Genomic DNA, 22,382 nt, shown 5'->3' with positions numbered 1-22,382 from the left:
GGCGCCAGCCACATGGCCCAGGTTTGTGCTCCAGTTCCACCCCGACCAGCTGGAGACCCACGTGAGTCACAGACCTCTCTGGGCCTCATAGTCTCACTTGTAAAGTAGGGATAGATAAAATAATAATAATGCCTGTTACGGGGTCGTTGTAAGAGCCGGTGTACAGCACACAGGGGCACTTAGCACAGCGTCTGGGGATTACATCACCCTGGCCATTTTTTGTTCTGTGCTTTTAAATTTGCTCCCTTTTTCTTTGAGTTGGAATTAACCAGCTTTTTTTTTTATTATAAATTCAGCTACTATTCTATTTTATAACTCATTTTTTCTATTATCTTTATTACTTTTTTTCCCTGCTTTCCTTCAGTATGTTGTTCTTTTTCCAAGTTTTTGAGTGGAGGATGAATTAATTTAATTTCTTTTTACTGATATAAAGATTTAAGTACATGAGTCTGCTTTATTTGTATTCTGTAAATTCTATGTAGTATTTTCATTATTATCGTTTCCCAGTTCTGTAATTTTACTTTGTATGTACATTCACCAGGGAATGGTGACATTTCTAGGTGAAGGCCTTTTTTGGTTCTGTGATTTGATCAACCTCTAGTTTTATTGCATTATGACTAGAAAATATTTTCTACACTATTTCTCCTTTTTGAAATTATTTGAGGTTATTTTGTGGTTTGTAACTTGGCCAGTTTTTGTGAATGAAGTTAAAGCAACAGAAATGGTAAGTGTCTGGGTTCATATAATAGACTCTTTCTCCTCCTAAATTCCTTAAAATACATGTAACGGTTGAAAGCAATATTCTAATGCTATCTGGGTTTATTCATGAGGCAGATGTAACATGTGGGGCAGCTGCAACATAGCCGGGGAGGATAGAGGGCCGAAGTGGTCGTAAGGCTTCTATGGTTTCCTGAAACGGTAAAGTAGGAACTCTAAGGGGACGTGCGATATTACGTAGCATATTGTAATCCCTGGAGGAACGAATAGAATAAAACACAAAGACACAGCTGAGAAGACCCTAGATCCTTTAAAATGGGATACATACTAAACACGTATTCCTGTAAGCCAGAGAAGGTGGGAAAAGGCTCGCACAGCCGGGGCGGGGTCGGGGGGCAAGGAGAATCTCCCCATCATCACATGCGTCTGCCTGCTTTCCTTGTATCTTCTGTAATTTCTGCTTCTCAAAAGTTTCTTCTACAATATTTAGTGTACTCATATTCACAACTGTTACATCTTTGTTGTAAATTATAATGCTAAACGGTTCAACGTGCCTTTGTTTTATCTCTTTTAATGTTTTTGGACTGAAAAACTACTTTATTTCAAATTAAGACTGAGACTTCTGCCTTTTTTTGGTATGCCTTTGCCAACGCTTTGATTTTTAACCTTTTTAAGTAACTGTTCTAGGTGGATGTCTTGACTTTGACTGTAGAGTTGGGTTTGCCTCTTGATTGTGAAAGCCAGCCTCCAAGATGGCCCCAGGCATCCTCCTCTCTTGGTCTTTTCTCCCTTGTGACCCCTCTGCCATCACCCAGAGCTGGTCTGTGCAGCCTGTAGAAGATGGCAGAAATGATGGCGTGTGGCTCTCAAGGCCAGGTTATAAAATCACTGCGACTGCTGCCTTGGGCTCTGGATTGCTCATTCTGGGGAAAGCGAGATGCCATGTCAATGAAGACACTCGAGTAAAGCTGGGGAGAGGCTCCCAGGGAGGGAAGCCAAGATGCCAGCTACGCTGGGCACCACCTTGGAAGTGAATGCTCCAGACCCAGCAGAGCCTTCAGATGCGACTATATACCAGCCAATACCTGACCTCAACCTTACAGAGAGCCTGAGCAGAACCACCCAACCAACCGTCTCCTGACTCACAGAAAGCGTGAGATGTAGTCCATAGTTACTGTTGGGTTCAGCCACTAAGTTTGGAGGCGATTTGTCACACAGCAATAGACATTTCATACAATAATCCAATTTGAAAATCTTTTTTATTTTAATAGATGGGTTAAGTCTCTTAAGATTTATTGGTACAATGAGTGTGTTTGATCCTAATATATTATCTTCCCCACGACGAGCAGTAGACTGGGCTCCTCCCCTCCTCCTCCTCCTTCCTGCTCTTCCATACCCTAGTATTCATCAAAACTATCTTCCTTAGTATTTATTACCTTGTAATAACGTAATATTGAATATTTGAATTATCAAATATACTATTATAATAGTAATATTGCAGTATTATATTTGCTTGCTTACTTCTTTAATTGATTCATCAGCCTAAATGTTATCCTTTGGCTCCCAGTGATTCCAGCGAAGGACTAGAGAGGGGTTTTACGTTCCACGTTAGTTTGCGTTCCTTTCTCCTTTTGATTTTTGTTGGCTCCGTGGTTCCCGCACTGTCAAAGCGTAAAGTATGGACAGTCTGCTCTTTCACCATCACTCTCTCTATTTCTGGCTGAGACATGAAATTAACCGTGTTCCGTTTGCTCATACTTATCCATTGCCAATCCTTTGCCCGTTTTTGTGATTATCTCTGGGTTGGTTACGGCGCCTCTCTAACAGTTTCCTCCAGAAGGATTCATGTGAAAATATTCCCTGAAGCTCTTCATATTCAAAATGATTTCCTGTAAACTTTATACATAAAGGCAGTTGGACTGGATGGAAAACCCTCGCCTCACTGTCCTCTGCTGTTAGAGTGATGAAGTCTGATTTCTTTCCCTTGTCTTTTGTCTGAATGCCCAAAGGATTTTACCCTCTATTTAAACTCCACAGGCACATGGTCCACACTGTGGCACTGGGGAGAGGTCCCTCTGCCCTCCACCTGTCATGCACAACCCCTCCTGGGGCTCTGACCAGAGCGAGAAGAACATGGAATTTGGAAAAAACCTCTCTGTTTCCAAACCCAGCTCCGCTGTTACTTTGTAATCCTGGAGGTCATGGGGGTTCTCTGAGCTCCAACTATAAAATGGGTTTCATAGTACCTCTGGCATCCCTCTTCCACAGATTTTAGGCATGATCAGATGAGCTAAAGTGGTGGAAACGCGCTGTAGAGCACCACGCCAGCAGGAGGTGGTGTTGCTATGTGCACATAGCCACGTGTGCAGTTCTCGCTAGTCTGTCCACGAAACTCACTGTTTCACGGCTGAGAAGGAGTCAGGAAGGCTATGCTTCGAGCTTTGTCGAGGCAGGCCTGGGATGCTCTGCCCCCAAATACGGAGCTGCACATTCGTCCCTGTCAATTCCCACCTTGATGGTCGTGGTCGGTTTTAGGTATCTCTCCAAGTTTGGTTCAATTTGAAAATTTCATAAACTTTGCTACTGAAACTTTGTCCAGGTTATTGCTAAGATTTTGGCCGCTTCAGGGCCCAGGACAGAGTTCTGAATGACAGGGCCTTCTCTCTGGGTTGACAGCCATCACATACCTAACTAAGCTGATTATTCTCACTTGGGTTGCAATTTTTCCCCCTATTAGAAGCCATCCTCCTTGGTTCTGGTGCCTTCCGTATCACCTGGCAGCCCGTCCTGCCAGTTCACTCCTATGACTCTGATGCTCACTGTGTGTGGCCTGGAGCTTAATTAAGGTCTGATCGTAGTGTCTACTCACGTAGTTGTGTAAGCTCCCGTGCTTGGCTTTCCCAACCTCCACGCTACTGACACTTGGGCCCACGGCTTCCGGGCGGGGCACCGTAGGGTTTAGCAGCTCCTTGGTCTCCACCCACCAGATGCCAGCAGCGTGCTCCCTCCTCTGGTTGTAGCAACCCAAAATGTCCCCAGGGGGACAAAATTGCCCTGATTGTGAATGACTGGCCTGAATAATGCTGGCACAGGGTTAGCACTGCTGCTCCCATTGTTGAACCACCATTGTGGGGATGTGGCGTGCGGTCTTGTCCTCCTCGCCCTGGTGTTATGAACATTATTATGATGTTCCCATACTTCCATGCTTGCCACCCAGGCCATCGTGACTCGTCAAACATCCTGCTAAGTTCCAGGTGCAGCCTCCTGAGCGCTGCCTGATCCACGGCGCGGCTGACCCTGCTGGGCAGCCGGCGTGCTCCATCCCCCGCACCGGCAGGAGAGCAGATAAGATACTGGGCACGAAATTGCTCCAACTCGTGAAGCACTGTCCAGACTTCAGGGCTATTACTCGGCCCTGGGACAGCACAGAATGGATTCAGGAGGGAAGACAAATCATCAGGCTCGTGCAACTCCGGCCTGTGGGCATATTTGTTTCTTCAGGAAAAATAGAGAGACCGTCCTCCAAACCATTTCCAGCTGAGAATAACCCGGCAATCTGGGCCACCTCTCTGAAGCTTAGCTTCTGCATCTTCAGTTGACAATACTCCCTTCCTCACAGGTGCTGAGGAACAAATCAGGGGAGCACCCATCAAATCCGAAGCACCTGGCAAATCTGAGCTCCTGTATGGGTAAGGACGCCCAGCTCCGTGGCTCTAAAGTTAATTCCAAAAAGGATGCCCAGTCTTTCTGACAAATAACACATCGCTGCAGAGGAACCCGGCTTCCTCCGAACGTGCTACATGGAGGAGGTTCATTAAAATTTCTTGCTGCTTTATGGTTATGCCTCACAATGTAGGTCACGCCCAAACTGGTTTTAATATGACCAAATTCTTTATAAGCCAAGGAGGATGTAGGTAAAGAGACGGAGAAGTAATGAACTTTGTGTTCAGCTTTGGGATGATAGAGCCCGCCCAGGCCCACAGTCGGGTGGCAGGGCCATGGCAGAGCTAGGAGGGCGTGACGAAGGTAAATGGCTCGCCACCTTCAGCTCACAGCTCAGAGCTCAATGCGCGGAGTTCTGGCCTCTCAACCTTACCTTCCTTTGTCTGTCTCCTTGTGCAATTTTTGGAGCTTTTCTGTGGACACAGTATCATTGCAGCATCTTCTTTCATTTCCTTCTCCGGAAATTAATAAAATTTGTATATTAAAACTTTAAAAACCCTGAAAAATGGAATTTTGCATATTTGCTAATCTACCCTCTAGGCTTCCAGCTTGTTCCATTCTTTTGTGTTCTTAAAAGATCCCAGGAATTTAGAAGTTGACTGGTAATTTTAGAGTGGAGGAGGTGAAGATGTGGTCTGCTGGCTTGAAGGCCCTAGGAGGGCGTGACGTGATCGCTGGTGTTGGCCAGCCTGCAGCCAGAGAGTGGTCACACAGAACCCTCTGGAGGACTCTCTGCCCTAGTCCCATGGAAAGCAAGAGCTATTTCCCCTCCCTTGTGTCTCTGCTGGCCCTGTAACCTGCTCTGGGATAGGGGAGCCCTGTGTAACTTCCTCCTTCAGTGACCAGAGCTGTTTCCCACACAGGGAACCACCTTTTGGAGGCCAGCACCTCTGTGCAGTCTGACTACCTGAGACCACCATGTTGGGAGGGAGCCCAAGCCAGCCACAGGGAGGGCGAGGTGTCTCCAGCCAGCCCCTTGAGGTTCCAGCCCACCTGCTGAGGCCCTGGGCATGTGAGTGAGCATATCAGTGTCCTCTGGCCATCGAGACAAGCTGCCACAGACAAGGCTCCAGTGTAGCCTTGAAGGATGTATTGCCTCCATTTGCCCTACTGCCGAGCCAAGATCCCAAGGCTTTGCTTAATCATCCGGGCGGAATGCACCTTAATTTGACTTGCTATTCACTATTGATCAGGACCCAGACTTTGTGAAGTTACATGTTAATTTGCAGATTTGTTTGTCAGTGGAGATGCAAATGATTTCTGTCTGGTTGAGAAGATGACCCTGAAGTTTCTAGTTTTATTTCCCTGTAGGATGGTGGCCACTTTGGCGTCTAACTTAGAAGACACTTTGGCACACATGCCCAGCCTCACGAGATAAAACTCTGTCTCTCCGTTGCTCATTGAACCGACTTTACCATTTTGCTGGTTCCCAGGTGAATGAGTTCGACAGAACTTTGACATGTGTTCATTCCGTATTTGTATGAGAATCTGGATTGTTAACTTTTAAGATTATACTTGGCCGTATAGACTGGGCGTGTTTTATAGGTAGAGCACATCGCGATTCAGATGCTAAATTTTCAACCATTAAAGGGAAATGCAGTCCTTCCAGAACAATAAAGTTGCGTTTAAAGCGAAAATAACCTCTGCTGCCTCCATCTTTCAAGTTGAATTGACTGAAATTAAGAATTCTGTTCAGCCTTGCCGGCTGCGGTCCAGGCGCTTTTTTCCCCCGTGGACGGAGGGGCCGAGCTGTGTGTGGTGTGACATCCAGCGGCCGCGCCTGGTAGTGCAGGGTGTTGCCTGGGATTTGACACCTTTGGAAAGCAGGGTGTGAATGTTTGTTGCTCGAATTTCTATGACCATTTTTTGGGGGGAGGGAAGTGCTGCACAGAGAAGAAGAGTGGGAGAAAGTAGGGGTGCTGTGTGTGTTCAGTTCCAGTTGGCAGGTGGTGTGTGCAAGGGTATCTGGTGCCCTGGGCCACCTGCTTACAGTACTTGTGATCTGCTGAAAAGCAATGAGCCAGTCCAAGCAACAGCCAAGCCTGACAGCAGGATTGCCAAGCAGGGGTCGTCTTAGTCTGCTTGGGCTGCCCTAACAAAACACCACAGACCAAGCAGCTGAAACAAGAGATGTAGCTGCTCACGGTTCTGGAGGCTGGGGGTCCAAGATCAACGTGCCAGCAGGGTTGGCCCTGGGGCGGCCTGTCTTCCTGGCCTGCAGACCGGTATCCCCCCGTGTGCTCACACGTCCTCTTCCCTGCAGGTGCTCCCTCTTGGGTCTCTTCTTGTGAGAGCCCCCCCTTGTGACCTCATTTTACCCTACTCACCACCCTAAAGGCCGCATCTCCAGATACAGCCACACTGGGGTCAGGGCTTCAACATATGAAGGGGGGAGGCACAATTTGGTCCCCAACAGGGACGCTTACCCAGTTCACAGCTGGCCACTGAGATTCTCATTTGCTCCTGCTCACACAGGGCCAGGCATGGCCCAGGCTGCTGGCCCCCCAGCCCTGTTCTTGGGGGTTCTCAGTGCTTTTCCTCAGTCCACATCCCCGGCACACACTCACAGTAGCCGCGTTCCCCATCTCTGCTTCTCCAAATCCGTCCCCTTTCTCCTTTCAAGCTTGGGTTTCTTCTCTCTCAGGCTGGGGGGCAAAATGTCACGTTTACGACTGACTTTTACTAGTCCTGCCTTTTACAAACCCAGTTCATGATCACAACGTGAGATGATACAGAAAAGGGACTGCAAGTTGCTTACATTTTGGTTATAATTACTTCCTTGCGATAAAATAAGTCCTACAACTATCAGAGCAGAACTCGTTCAAAATGAAAATTTTCAGACCCCACCCAAGAACTACTGAGTCAGACCCTCGAGGGACCCCATCAGCAGGTTTGAACAAGCCCCCAGGGGATACTGAGGCACACTCCAGTGTGCAAACTGCCTCCCTAGAGCTCCAACCCATCCTCCAGCCGAACTGCCCCTGGGGTCTTTACTTTCAGCGGCCTCTGCAGTCTGGCTGGACGCTGAGAACTAGGCGGGGCACACCCTCTCGCCGCCGGCGGTGGTATTGTGTCTTGGCCACAGCGCTGCACTGTTGGGAAGCGCAGAGCCAGTGTGGGGCCCCCGGCAAGCTCCTGACTCCTCAGGAAACTGTCCCGTCAGGGCAGACCAGGAGCCTCGCATGTCCAGAAACACGGTATGTCAGCGCTGGTGCGGGGCACTCTCTCTTGGACACAGTTCACATCAGCCAAGCGTGTGAGACGGATGGATAAGGCCTCATGCCAGGGAGAGGTTTACACTAAAGTGAGAAATAGCAGAATGTGCAAAGTCCTTGGAAAAACCAGCCCGCCCTGAAGGCAGGCCCAACCACCGTCAGAAAGCTGCTGAGGGCAGTTGGAGTCAGAACGTGGAAATTATGTGAACTAAATATCTAGTGGCATCGAGCAGATGTGCTCAGGGTGGGGAGAAGCCAGAGAGGAAGAAGGTTGGGGTTTTGAGAAGAAGGCTGATTTTATGTATGTTTGACCATTTTATCCTTTTCAGAGACATGAATTGTAAAGCCGAAGCCATGTTTCTCTTTGTTCTAGAAAAGTGTATAAGTAACTGATTTTCCATTAAGAAAGCAAATAAGCCTTTCACCTGACACTGTGTGTGTGTGGCTGGCAGCAGCGTGGCTCTGCTCCATGATGTCCATCACGGAGTTGTACCATGGCCCAGCGCAGACAGCCCTGGAGCAAAGCCAGTCCTCCCAAGGCTTCAGGAGGAGGTCGGTGGGTTGGGACGCCTGGCAGAGAAGGGCCACATGCCCAATGGGTGAGAGAGAGGGGTGGGCTCCTGGGGATCCCCGAAAGGGACACAAGTGTGGGGAGTACGTATGAGTAGGGGTCCCCACAGACCTTCGGAAGCTGAAGGAAGCCTCTGAGCCCAGCTTGGCACCTGGCTGAGCGTTCCATGTGGAGGCTGGTCTGGGAAGGTGCTGGGTCCATGCATTGCATCAACCCCGGCGCGTGGAGCTCCTGAGAGGCAGAGGGTGCGGTGCGGGGTGGCTGACACAGTCCCATTTGTCACCCTCAGGCTCCCTGAGATGTCAGGACGTCAGAGCTGCTCTCAGGTCTGCAGCTCTGTGGTCAGAAGCACTTGGACCAACCAGACGGGCCCTCCCTGCCTGCAGTCCCAACACGCAGTGTTGGCTCACCGGGGTTCAAAGTCCAGGCCTAGCGTCCAGGTTGAAGGGAGGTGGAGGGAGAGAGCCGGCCTGGCCTTGGGCCCCTCACCAGCATTGCCTCCTACATCTCTTCTGGGATCTTCTTTTTCTCTGCGTTCCAGTTTAAGGTGGAATAATTGAGGGAGGTCTTCCCACTACTCATGGGGGACAGGCCACATGAGGAGCGCTGCAACATGCTGCTTCCCAGGGAAAAGCCGGAGCACACGTTTTGTCGATGGACGGGCCTCCACCGCGAGCTCAGTGGGCCCGGCTGGGCGGCTCCTGCGTGCGGAGCCCAGCCAGCCCCCGCCCACAGACCGACTGGAGAGACGGCTGCCCCCCAAGTCATTTCCATGGCTCCGCACCTCCCACTCCCCATCAGCGGGTGCCACTCACGGGAGACAACGCTGGCGGAAAACGTGGCTTGGTTTTCAGGACAGCTGGTATTTATTGAGAACCTGCCACCCCTGACAAAGAGGAAGCATGTGGCCCAGCTTGGCCTTGGTCTGAAGAAACTGATTTTAGTGACACAGAGCGTGAGATGGGGTTCAGAGCTGCAGGAATCAGATCAGAGCTTGTTTGCAGAGAACTCTGGCGAGCTGGCCGTCTGCTTGGGCCTCGTCCTCCACCAGGCAGGGCAGGGCAGGGCAGTGGGGTGGGCGGGGACAGGCGGGAAGGCTTCCTGCAGCAGGATGCTCTTCACGCTGGACCTCTGTGCAGACTGAGCAGGGGCAGAGGCTTGGGTGTGATCATGGACAGTTCAGGACACTAGCTGCCCTTTATAAAGCTCTATATGAGGGTCTCCACCTAGCGAGTGGAGGGGAGGGGACACGGGGCCGGCGGTCTCCAGAGCCCCAGCTGTTAACCATCTCCAGAGTTATATAAGCAAAAATAGTCATTATGGAAAATGTAGAAAAGCATAAAGGAAATATAATTCATTTATCTTCCTAATTCTTCCATGGGGAAATGAAGGCTGAATGGGGAATGAGGAATTCCCCAGACCCAAGGAGAGTCTGGCCTGTGCCCTGGGCCACAGGGAGAGGAATATCCTGACTGATAGGAGCTTCTTTGTCGGCCTGGGGTTTGGCCATCGGACAGTCTGTGGATGAGATCTGTGATGGGGTCTCAGATGGTCATGGCCCTGAAACTGAGCCCCAGGCCCTCAGGCTCTGGCCTTGCTGCATTTTCACTCTCACACACGTCTGCATTCTTCGAGCCCGCCTGTCCTAAGCTTCCTGGGTCATAAGAAGTGACACCATCTTATTCATCACCCTCAGGTCCCCAGAGGTCTGGGGAGCGGGAGCTGACACGTGGGGCTCACTCCAGACAGGGAGAGCTAGTTGGTGTGGATGGGGTGTGGACATCAAAATTTGAAATTCTCCCCGGGTGATCCCAATGCACAGAGTTTGAGAATCCCTGGCCTCTGGAACATCCAACTCTGCGCTAAGGTCATCCCTAAACCAACCGAGGTCCTAGCGCAGTCCCTGAAGGCTTTGTTGATGTTGCTCATCCCCACAGAGGTCCCCTCTCCCTCCCGGACCTGGGCTGTTTTGTTTACAAGCACGGCTGCTGCGGCGGCCCTGGCACAGGCCCTGGGCCTCTGGCCTGGCCGCCTGCCACAGCCTCTCAGCTGCTCTGTGCAAACCTCATCGTCTAACCCCTTCTCAAAGTTCGTCAGTGACTGCCCATCCTCTACAGGACAGAAAGTCCTGGCTTCCCAGCGAGAGACATTCAGCAATCTCCAGGTCAACCCTGACCCCTCGCTGGCTTCATGGCAATGGCTACAGTACCAACATTCAGTAAACATTACCATATGGCCGGCACAGGGAGAAATGCATCACCTTTGTACCGTCCCTGAATCTCCACTGAGGTTGGTAGGTCAGCATGAAACCCACATGACAAATGAGGGAGGTAAAGCTCCGAGAGGTTGAGCATCGTGCTTAAAGTCATACAGCAAGTGGCAGGACTAGGTTCAGCCCCTGGCTGCCTAACCCAGGACTTGAGTTGTCAGCCACGATGCTGTGTTCTCCTCATCCTGAGCCCTAAGCTAAGCCCTGTTTTTTCATGCCTCTGTGTTTATTTTGTTTCTTGTGCGTGTTTTTGCACATGCTATTTCCTCTATGTTCATGGGTGTCCCCGTCTTGATGACCCGGAGAGCTCCTCTTGAACTTCAACACTCAGCTCGTGTTGCCTCCCTGATGAGCCTTCCCTGCCTCAGAGCTCCTCGCCCCGCCTTCCCCATCCCCCATACAAACTGTTGCTGTCACTTACTCGGTCTCTCCCGGGTCCTGAGCTCCCTGGAAACTCAGAAGGGCCTTCTTTACCCCTGGGAGCCCAGGCCCCACCATGGCACCCAGTGCAAACGAAGCGGGAGGGAAGAGTGGTCCCAGCAAGCCTACTTGACTGAGCACAGGACCTGCTGTCCGTCAGCCACTCTCATCCCACCTGCTTTGTGACTGTAGTGTGTTTGATTAAAAACCTACAACCCCTAGAAGCACCCAGGTTTGCAGCGCTGTCCGGCTGAGTCGCCCTGCACACCTGGGTGAGCTGGTGTAATTTCATAGCCGGGTAGAGAAGGTAACCCCAGAGTGGGTTCAGACCCTGTGGGGTTAAGCAGTCGTTTCCACCCGAGCAGTCTTCTCAGACAGCCCTTTCTTCATTGATACATAACTCTTTATTCCTTAAATACTACTTGGACCAGCTCTTTTATCTTCCTGCTAGTTTGCTCTTTACAGCGTTGAATTTTTTTTTAACCCATACTATCAAGTCCATTTGAGAATTTTGAATTAATAGCAGTTCTTTAAGTCCTATGTGTTACATGTGGTTAAAACATGAATGAATGTGTTATTTCTGGCCTGCGTGGTTGCCATCAGCCTCCAGGGTTGAGGAAAGACTAAAATAGTGACGAGACCTTCTGGGCTGAGAACAATGCCAGGAAGTCGCTCTCAGGTCTGACTGGAATTCTCCGTTGTTTCGGGAAGCCATGGCGGATGGTTTCTTTTCTAGATCACTCAAGAGACCATGCGGCCACAGAGCACCACTTCCTGCTCCACGGGGCTTGCGGGGGGCTCCTGACACATGTCCTGGGGCGTCTGGTGGTCCGCTGGGACTGCCCTCCAAGCCCTGGGACACCCATCTCTTCCTGATTCCTTGACACGTGGAGAGGTGAGGGGAAGTCTTTTCCTGTGGGGGCGTGAGATTAAGACCAAAAACTAGAAGAGAGAGGTGGCTGTCACAAGATGCTGCGAGCCCACGCTCCTCCAAGGAGCCCTTCCGGATGTTTCCCTCCCTCGGTTCTGGCCCAATGCCGTGCTGGGGCTGTTAGTCTGCCTTCAAGGAAAGGGGGCTGCTTTTGAGTATGTCTCCCCGACCTGGGCACAGGTCCCGACTTCATCCCATTTTCAGAGCAGCCCCTTTGCCACTTGTTTGCCAATTGGGCTCCCTCTTCACCAGGGAGGCTGGTCTTGCATTAGGGCCCAAGATCCACGACCCTCAACCCACTTCAGCACCCCCGACTCCCACACTGATCTTCTTTGGGGTTGCTCCCCAAAGTGGGACGTGAAGATTTACTGCTACACTTTCCTGCCAGGACCCCTTCCTCCCAGGCTCCTGAGGGTCATTGACTGAATAAACATCCACATCCCCTAGAACTAATAAATTTCAGGGACAGTGTACTATAAACTCATTTTTTAAATAAAGAAACATTTTTCTGAAGGAAATAGCATTTTCCTAAAGGAAACAGTCTGCAGAGACGCGAACAGACCCACAGCACTGACACCCTTGACTACCTCTGCAGAGCTACTTGGCAACTCCTTCAGAGGGTCTTTATTTCTGGAGAAAAAGAAAGTCCATTATAGTGATTCTTCCAAAGGAGAGGTCTGAACTCAAAGGTAAGTTAAAGACGCCGTATCTGGACGGGAAAAAATTACGTGCAGCTATAAAATGGTAATATCCCAACCTGCCTCCAGTCGTCAGCTGTCAAGATTTTAGGGGCAGTCTGGGGTTTAGCCTCAGCCAGCTCATGTCCTCTAAGAAGCTTTAATAAACACACTAACTGTGCGTCTGTCTCTGTTCTCAGCTCCAAGCACACAACAGTGAGCTGTAAAGATGCAGCCCTTTCCTTGAAAAAGCAAGTACACAGCCCAGTAACTAAGATAAGGACAACTCGGCCTCGCAAGGGGAGGCCCAGCCCGTGAGGAAGTGGGGCTCTCCCGTCAGCACGTGAAGCAATAATCACGAGGGCCGGAGTTGCCCCGTGCTGTAGACTAGATGTCTGCGTCCTCGAGAATTCATATGTGGGAACCTAACCCCATTGTGAGGTGGGGCCTTTGGGAGGTGATTAGGTCATGAGGGTGGGGCCCCATGAATGGGATTAGTGCCCTTACAAAAGGGACCCCAGTGAGCTCCGTCACTCCTTCCACCATGTGAGGATATGGCCAAAAACAGCCTTCCAGGAAGCAGGTCCTCACCAGACACTGAATCTGCTGGTGCCATGATCTTGGATTTCCCAACCTGCAGAATGGTGAGAAATAAATGTTTTTTATTCACAAGCCAGAGAGTCTGTGATATTTTGTCATGCAGCCTGCATGGACCAAGACACCCTGGGAAACCTCTGAACTTGCCCATGAAGCACCGTCCAGGAAAGCACCTCCTTAGCCCAGCAGGCAGCTCTCACTCCCCTGCAGTGACGGCGGGGTATTTAAACAGCCCCGCTGATGAACGTATATGCTGTTTTTAACCCTCAGAATTTGACCCATGTTTCCCTTAGGGCATGACCAGAAGCACTTTAATCCACTATCAACGAGTTCTCATCTAGAAAGTCAGTGTAACCTATTGAAGAGTCCAGTTGAGCAAAGCATTGATTCACTGATTTGTACAGCTGGAGAAAAACTCCCAATGGCTCCATTTTAATTGATGTATTTTGTGTCCAGATAGGTCATTGTTCTTCAACTCTGAAGGCCAGCAGTAACCTGTATGACTTAGGGAACAGCTTGGGTAACAAAGGGAAACTAGCAGTGTTTTTATGATTTCTGCCAGGCGAGAGTTGGGCCCAAGTCACCCAGGGCTGAGGTGGGCTCCCAGGCTGGGCCTCCGATTCTTGCATCTTGTGGCTTTGCTCCTCTCGACACGCATCTCACAGTCCGAGAAGGCTGCACCCTCCCTCCAGGAGTAGGTCAGGGATGGCGATTATCTGACACTCCTGACCCTGTTCCATCCTTTGCCCATTGAAGATGTCGCCACTGCTTAACATCTGTCGTCCCACTGGACCCAGATGGGGCTAAGGATTCCTTCTCAGTGGGAGACATCCCCACCAGCTGAGAGTAACGGCGCCAAAACTGAAATCTGACTGTCCTTCCTGGTCTAAAGATGACTGAGGCTCCCTCAGGTGACCACCTCATCTAGTGTAGTAGTTTCCTAAAGTTGCTGTAACAATGTACCACAAACTGAAGGGCTTAAAGCAGCAGACTTATTCTCTCACAGTTCTGGAACCCAGAAGTCCAAAGTCAAAGTGTTGCTGGGTCGGCTCCTCCTGGGGGCTTGAGGGAGAGCCCGTCCAAAGCCTCTCTCCAACCTCCTGGTGGTCCCGGCGCTCCCTGGCGTTGGTTGGCTGGAAGGCGCATCACTTTCATCTCTGCCTGCGTCATCACGAGGCACTCTTCTGTGTCTCTTCTTCCCTTCTAGTCTCTTCTGAGGACTTTTCACTGGATTCAGGGCTCATCTTAATCCAGGATGCTCTTATCTAGAGACCTTTAACTTAACTTACATCTGCAAAGACGCTTTTTCCAAATAAGGTCGTCGTTGCAGGTTCTGGGTGAACATATCTTTTGGAGGACACATCCGCCCTACTACCCCCGGTCAGCACAGACGAAGCTGCAGCGAATCCCTTGTCTACGCCCCCCATGGATCGGCTGTCGCTGCAATTGTCCTGCGTGACAGGCCACCCTGAAACAGTGCTACCCTCACAAGAACTTCATTTTCTTTCCTACAGGTCTGCTGTCGGCAGGGCATCTGCTGGGTGTGGCTGGATTGGCGGGTTTGGCTCTGGGCTGTGGATTGGGCTCAGGTCTGCTCCACATGCCTGAGTCTGCTTGTTTTCCTTGGATGAATGTCTATGCAGGGCACATTCTTCTTCTGATGAACGGCTGGAGCACAAGAGGTGGAGACAAAACACACAAGCACATTTGAGGCCTCTGCTTTTGTCCTGTTTTCCATATTCCACAGGCTACAGCAAGTCACCTGAATGAGCCCAACATGGAAGGGGTGGGGAAGTGTACTCCATCCAAAAGGGAAGAGAGCAGCAAGGTTGCATGGAACAGGGTGTGCGTATATAATTCTATTGCAGGGGAGAAAGAATGGGACCAGCCACTCCGCCTACCAGAGGGCACACTTGTGTGTGTCTTTATCAGGTCGGAGGGTATGCACGGACCGAGCCCGACTGAGAGTGCCAGACAATGCTCCAGAATAACCTCCCCAGGCACATTTCCACCAGCATCTCAGGGGAGCCCTACTTCACCACAGGCCCACCAACACCCGGCATTTCCACATCTCTAGCTTTTTGCCAATTAAATGAGTGTAAAGTGATGTCACAGCGTTTTACTTTGTGTTTCTCTAATTACTAGTGGCTTGCACATTTCTTTAGTTGCTTGATGCCTCTTCGGATGTCCTTCTCCATAAATTAGCCTGGTCAGACGCTTCACCTATTTTTCTGTTGGGATTGCCATCTTTTTCTTGTTGGTGCAGGAATCCTTTTTAATCATCAGTCAGTTTTGGACATAATATCTTTCTCTGTTCTCTCTGTCTGCTGTGACTGTGCCCATGGTGTCCTTCATTGAAGAAAGACCCTTACTTTTGATATAATCAAATGCACATTTTGTATGTGTGTGTGCCTTGCAGCTTTTGATTTAGAAGTTTTGTTTAAGAAGTCCTTCCCTGCCTTCAAGGACACGGAGATATTCTCCTGAATTTTCTGCTTCAGTGAACTTCAGTGGTTTTACCCTCATGGGTGGGTCTCTCATCCGTCTAGTCCACCTGCACATGTAGGGTTGGGTAGGGATCCAGTCTTGATTTTTCTCTGGGAGTATCAATTTTAATTCATGATGTTACTTAACACTTTAATTTCTCAATTTATTCCTAGAGAGGGATTTTTTTCTTCTAGTAAGATGCAGTTATCATTTTCCTCTGGAAAAAGACAGGCACATTTTGTACAGAAAATCAGAGCTCTCATAGCTGGTAGCTGCAATTTCTTGTGAAAATGCAAGACTGTCTACTGGTGACTTAGCTACGACCAATAAATGAGTTTAAAAAATTGATTTCTAGCTTAGTAGTTGGAGGAATCATTAAACTTGACATTTTGTTCTCTTTGAAGTTGGAGCCTTTATAAGAACTAAAAATAATTCCAATTTACTTCCTGTCCTGGATCCTGGAAGGGTGATTTCATGGCCTATATACAAAGCATAATGGGAATGACACATTCCCAGCTCTAATTGCAAAAACTTAATTTTACCAATCACAAGTGGGGATGTAGAATTACTTCCTTTTCCTTTTGTGTCTCAGATAGTTCACTGCTCTCAGCGAAAGCACTGATTTCTTTTCTCTCTCTCTCTCTCTCTTTTCTCTTAGACTCACACACCAACCTCCTCCATTTTATCTCATAATTGTAGAATTGTGAATAATGGAGAAATTTGAGTAAGCAAATATCTGAGTGAGTAGACTTTTCCCTTTTATTTTACTGAATTTAATTGAAGTATAACACACATGCAGAAAAGTACAAATCATAAGTTTACAGCTCAATGACTTCCGCAGAGTGGACGCATCACATACCCCAGTTCCCAGAACAGGAAACAAAAACTGCTGGCGTCTCAGAAGCTGCCTTGGCCCTTTCCATAGCCAACCCCCGTCCCCGCGGGTAGCCACTGTCCCGGCTTTCAGCAGCACAATTAGTGATGCTTGAGTTTTGAACTTTATCTAAGCGGAGTCACAGAATGTGCACCTTTCTGTGTTTGGCTTCTTTTGCATAACATGCTTGTGGAACTCCTCCTTCTTGTGTCGTGTGTCAGTATTTCATCCATTTGCATCGATGTATAGTTGTCCATTTCATAGATATACCACAATTTATTTATCCATCCTATTGTTGCAAATATTGATTTGTGTCCTGTTTGGTGTTATTGGGACAATGCTGCTGTGAAATTCTTATCTGTGTGTTCTGTTGAACTCGTGTGCATTTATCTGTTGAGAATATACCTAGGAGTGAAGCTACTGGGAGAGAGGGTGTGTGCATGTTCTGCTAAACAATTTTCCGAAGTGATTGACCCAGTTTATACCCACCAGCAGTGTATGTGTGTTCTAAATTCTCCATATCTTTGCTGATCCTGGTTTTGTCTGTCTGTCTCATGTTGTCACTTGGCTGGATATGAAATGGTATCTCACTGTGGTTTTAATTTGCTTTTCTCTGATGACTAATGAAGCTGAGCACTTGTTCATAGTATATTGGCCATTTGGATATACTCCTCTGTGACATTCCTATTTTTGTATTATTTATAGAGTCATCTGTCATTTCTTTATTGATTTATAGGTTGTTAAAAATATATGTTTTTCAGTCTCAGTCCTTTATGTATCACAAACATCTCCCCTCACTCTGTGGCTCTAATATTTCCCTCTTAATAATATCTTTTTATGACTAGACCTTCCTGATTTCAATGTAGTTCAATTCATCATCTTTTGTCTTTATGGTCAGTACTTTGTGGGTCCTGTTTAAGGAACGTTTGCCTATCCCAACAACATGAAGGTATTTTCCTAGGTTTTCTTCTAAAAACCTTATTTCACCTTTCATATTTACATCTATGATCCTTCTAGAGTTGAGTTTTTTGAGTGGGCCTTGTATAAAGGAGGCATCAAGATTCATGTTGGTTTTTTAGTAGGATATCTATGTGACCCAACATCATTTATTGAAAAGACCATCCTTTCTCCACTGCCTTTAGCGTCACCTTCGTCACAAACAGGTGATCATGTGTGTCTATGTGAGTGGCAGTCTTCCAAGATGGTCACTCTGTACGTCACGATGCTCCACCATCGGGGGGTGCAGATTATCTCCCCAATCCCCTCTCCGTACATCGGAGCAGGCCTTGTGACCCATCTTGACAACAGAACATGGTGGGCGTAGCTGTGCCAGTTGTGGGCCCGACCCCAAGACACCTGCAGCTTCTACTTTCATCCCAGGGGAGGCCAGCTGCTGTGTAAGAAGTCTGAATACAGAGTCCAGAAGCAGACCGTTTCAGCGGTCTGTCACTGTGTGACAAATTTCCCCAGTAGTTGTATGGGTCAAGAATTCGATCCACTCCAAGGGAAGGATCCACCAGGGGTGACACAGCCACGGGGACCACAGTGCTTACTGGGCCCCCGCAGCACGCTCAGCCACCGCACCAAGTGCACCACACGCATGTTTTCCCATTTATCCTCTGAACCGCCTTCCGAAAAAAGAACTGTTGTTGCTACTACTTCACAGATGAAGAATCGAGTCTCAGAGGGGATAAATAACTTGCTCAAGGTCACCCAGAGAGCGAGGGGGAGGCCGGGATTGGAACCAGGCTGTCTCCGACCTGTGATGAACGATGTGAAGGCCCCAGGCCCCGGGAGGGTCACGTCATCCGCCCCTGAATCCCTGGAGTCTGGCTCTATTTTTCATTTTTCCATCTGTTGGCTCCAGCAGCTTTGGCCATATGGTGACGTCAACTCCTGTGCAGGTTCATTTTCTTCTCAGGAAGGGGTGTTAATATGCCGGTTGTTGCAAATCACAGAGGCAAAGGGAAGGGAGACACCTGGGGCGATGGGGTCGGGCGCGGAAGCTCAGAGAAAGGGCACATGGGGAGATCTCTATAGATAGATGGTGTGCCAAAAAGAAGGAAAGAGAAGTCCCCGTCAGTTCGGGGAGCTGTCGATCATGTGGCTGATTAGGGCTGTGACAGAATTAGGAGTGAGGACTCAGGCTCACGAACCCCTAGAGCAGGCTCTTTTCACTGCCCTCCGAGGCCGTCTGCGATCACAAAGACCCCCAGGGGCCAATCTGGGAGAGATTGCCTTGCCTGCAAAGGGAGCAGTGAGGCCACCAGCCACGCTCTTATCAAGGAAACTGGTCCAGCCTGGGTCCTTCTGGCTGTTCAGCACAGGCAGCACAGGGGAGAAAATCGTGCCATCATCCCGTTTGCGTATTTCATCCTTTGAGATCCCTCTTCCAGCACTCTTGACCTGGGAATCCAATGGTCTGGGATGTCCTTACTTGGAAAATTGCCATATTTTTATTTGTTTGAACCTTGTGAAATTGCCATTTTGTAGGTCAAATGGTTGAATGTCAGGAATTTCATTTGGCTGAAATGAACACTAAGAACATTAGTGGTGGTAGGGGTGCCTGGGAGACGTGAGGTGGCTGGCAGGGATGAACAAGCAGGTGGGCCGACGGACAGACAGCCTCGGTGGGCTGGAAGCATGGCTGGAGTCGGGTGCTCAGGCAGGCAGGTGTGAAGGAAGACACAGGGTCAGAGTGCGAAGCTGGAGCTGAGACTTCAGAGCGAGCAGGGCCGGGGCCGACAGGATGGAGGGCCTGAGCTGAGCGTCGGAGGTGAGGTGGGGGGAGAGAGGCCAGGAAGATGTCCCCAAAACATGCTTGACGCCAGCTTCCAGCGGTGGGACTTGGTGGTTTTTAAATACGCACGAGGTAGATACTGTCAACACCCCCATTGTACTGAGCCTGGGGAAGCAGTTTGTGGAGGTTTAAGAAACTCTTTAAGTTGACAAATTCAGATCTTAAATCAGGTGCCTCTGCCTCAAAAATGCATGCTTTTCCCACTATGCTGTACTGTGAAAAGAACCTGAAAAGTTAATACGCGCATAAGCTAATGTGATTTGACCTGCTGTCTAGAAGCTATTTTTACCTTTCCACGTCCTGTGTTTCCTTCACAATCTGGCTCAGACAAGACTCACCTCACCGAGGGCGCCCAGGGACTGCCCTTGCCTTGACCTTCCCTGACTGTAAATGTAAATATCCAGGCAGGTAAACATCGCAGCTCCTTTCCAGGAACTTTCCACTCTTAGCTTCAACAAAGCGCCAGCTTGCTCCTTGTATTTCCTGCCACACTTGGGGCAGGGCTGGGCCACAACCAAGTGCTGGGTGAAATTAAGAGGTCAGCGGAGGTGAGAACAAGTGACCAAGAGGAAGGATCCAGATTCAGAGCTCAGAGCTCTGGGGTCTTGAGTAAAGATGGGAGGGAGGGCGGGACACCTCAGCCTGGCGGGTTCGTCCTGGCACCGAGGTCACCCTTCCCAGGGCAGTGACGCTGGCTGCAGGCCAGCGCCGTCCCTCTTGGAGGAGGGCAGCTGGTTGCGCTGCGGCTGGGCCCTGGGTCCCGAGGGATGAACCTTCCCGGAAGCCTCCATGTTTCTGCCCGGGAGCGGAAGCCACTGACCCTGAGAAGAGGTATGGCCACTGTCACTAACCATTTGCTCCTCGCACCTCCGGGATGGCCAAGAGCGTGGTCTCCTGGTTCTTTGGCATGGTTGAGCGATGACCCTTTCGGACACCGTGGCGCTGATAGGTCTCAGCGTTCCACGTGTGTGGGGTCTTCGCGGGCCAGTGAGCGGATCTCTTGATTTTTACTCCAGGCTACAGGAGGGAGGGCAGACAGGATGAGCTTAAAAGGAGGGCAGGCTCGGAGAGGGAGCCACCTAAACTTGTCTCTCCCTGGGCAAGGCAAGTCGAGTTTAGAGTCAAGGCCCCAGGGACCCCTCCTCAGTGTCTGCAGTCGCGCTGTGACGCTCCTGAAGGATTCCCCTTCTCCGTGAAGAGCATTTGCTCCACAGTATGTGGAAACGCCCCAGGACGCAGTTGAGAAGCCAACTCTTGAATCCCATGGATTGGATTCCCAATTCCCAAGGGTAGTTTTCCAGACCTGCCGGTTGTCCTTTCAGGGAGCCTCTTCCCCCTGAGGCATGGAACGTTGAGAGATTGTCCACCCGGTGCCCCTCCGTTCTCCCTTCTCCCTCCTCTCAGCCTGCCCCAGGCCACAGCCGTGCAGCCACCACCGTCCCAGCCTGGGGGGAAGATTGACCTCTTCTTCACCCTGACCTCCACCACTGGCAGCCACGCCTTCTCTCAAACCTCAGGGCGCAAGTGCTTCTATATTTTCCAGAATAATGGATCCAGACCTCGACTTCCATCCTTCTATAATATAAGGCATCACTTAGTCATACTTTGAGGATAAATGCTATATTTAGTTATTCAATCGTGACTGAATTAGTTTGAAAAGATGTGTACATGTTCACTGAACATCAAGGAAAGTTGCCATTAGATTTTAAATATCAGTGATATATTTAGTTGTCACTTACTGCTTTTTGTTTTGTAAAGAGAACATGCTTAGAATCTTTAATAGTACTTTGTTACTTTTCATTCTTAAAATACTCATGTGTTTTTCACAAATTTGAAAGTGAAAATGTACCAGAAAGTATATAGATGTCACAAGGTCAAATGCCCCCTCACAGCTGCTTCCAGCCCACTTATTTCTCTCCCTGTTTTGCTCACGCCTGTCCTTGGTGGGGCCTCCTCCTCGGGTTTTGTTAATGAAGTTTTCTTGGAACACAGTGTGTCCATTTGTCACCTTTGTCTGTAGTCCACAGAATTCCAACTGGCCGACTTTTTGCCTATACAGAAGTTTTACTGGTTATGTCTCGAATCTTTTAGTCTCTTTCTTTTGTGTTTGTTTTATTTGTTTATTTTGAGACTCGGTGTTTTTCTCAAGAATGTATTAAAAAAAAATTGTTTTTAGTGGCTGGGGTTACTTGACCATGGCTCTGTGTTTTGCTATATTAGCATTTAGGGGAAAACTTGTCTTTCATCTTACGGCTAGCAGGGATATCTAAAGTTCTACCTCTTGTGAAGAGAGGTCAGCCCTCCTCTTCGGCTAATTGACCATTTGGAGCTCCCTCCAGAACCTTCTCTTACATGACTATCTTATGTGGCATCCAGTGCTGAGCTGTCCCCCTGTCCTCGGCTGGTTATTACTTTTTCTGGGAGTGACTCCAGTTTCTTGTGTGTATTTGCTGCTTAAACAGATGGAAATGAGTAGATGCCTATACTTCCTAAATTGAAATATAATAGAGGAAACAAAATATTCGTATAAATAAACATAATCCCCTCCCTAATCAACACAGACTTATTACATGCACCCTGAAGCAGTGCCCAATTCCATTGCTCTGCACCACTTCAACGTGTGCTGGACCTTTAAGCCTCTATGACCAACTGGTGGGTCTATTTGTTTGTTGTCTTATTTATTGTTTGTCTGCCCCATCAGAGCAGCTCACCACTGTGTCCCGAGGGCTGGGAAAAGTGACTGGCACAATACTGGGTTCTGTCAGTATTTCTTAAATAAGAAAGTAAATAGGAAATCCGAGTGGGGACCCGGAGAAGTCTACACATGTTCTGGGTGCTTGTGGGTGGAGCGGCAATGCCCTGGAGCTGCAGGGAAGGGAAGTGGGAGGCCCGTGGCGATGTCCCGCACAGCTGCACAGGTTACCCACTCAGTCTCGCATCCCACGTGCTGTGGGGCCTTAGGGAAGCTCTCACCCAGGCCAGGCCCCACACACAGAGCAAGCGGAGCAGCCTGGGGCACATGGGGAGGACAGCTGTGATAGGCAAGGCCAATGTTGGGGTCTAGGCTTCAGGCTGGGGGGTGGCTGTGCTGCCCTGTGGAA

Source organism: Equus quagga, chromosome 8 (genome assembly GCF_021613505.1).
Source record: "Equus quagga isolate Etosha38 chromosome 8, UCLA_HA_Equagga_1.0, whole genome shotgun sequence".
NCBI lineage: Eukaryota > Metazoa > Chordata > Mammalia > Perissodactyla > Equidae > Equus > Equus quagga.
The sequence above is the reverse complement of the archived record's forward strand: the minus strand, read 5'-3'. Positions refer to the sequence as shown.